Here is a 357-nt window from a genome sequence, read left to right as displayed (position 1 = left end):
TACATATATATATATATATATATATATACGTATAAACATTTACAATCATACCTATCAAGTATACATATACGTTGATATGCATAAATATCAACCTTCAATATGTTCACTAAAGTTGTATCACACATGACTCTTCTTGGCGTCTGTTTGTTTCTGTGTTTGTACGTCTATGTGTGTGTGTGTGTGTGTGTGTGTGTGTGTGTGTGAATGTGCGTGCGTGCACGTATATGGCGCACGTGCGTAAATATTAGAGAGGCTCGGTTGATTTGAGTAGCTTATAACAACGCTAAGCAAAACGTCTGACAAATGTCATTCGTCAATGTGTGAATGAATATGAGTATGTGTGTATGCATGCACGTG

Source organism: Octopus bimaculoides, chromosome 7 (assembly GCF_001194135.2).
Source record: "Octopus bimaculoides isolate UCB-OBI-ISO-001 chromosome 7, ASM119413v2, whole genome shotgun sequence".
Classification (NCBI taxonomy): domain Eukaryota; kingdom Metazoa; phylum Mollusca; class Cephalopoda; order Octopoda; family Octopodidae; genus Octopus; species Octopus bimaculoides.
This window is presented reverse-complemented; position numbering follows the sequence as displayed.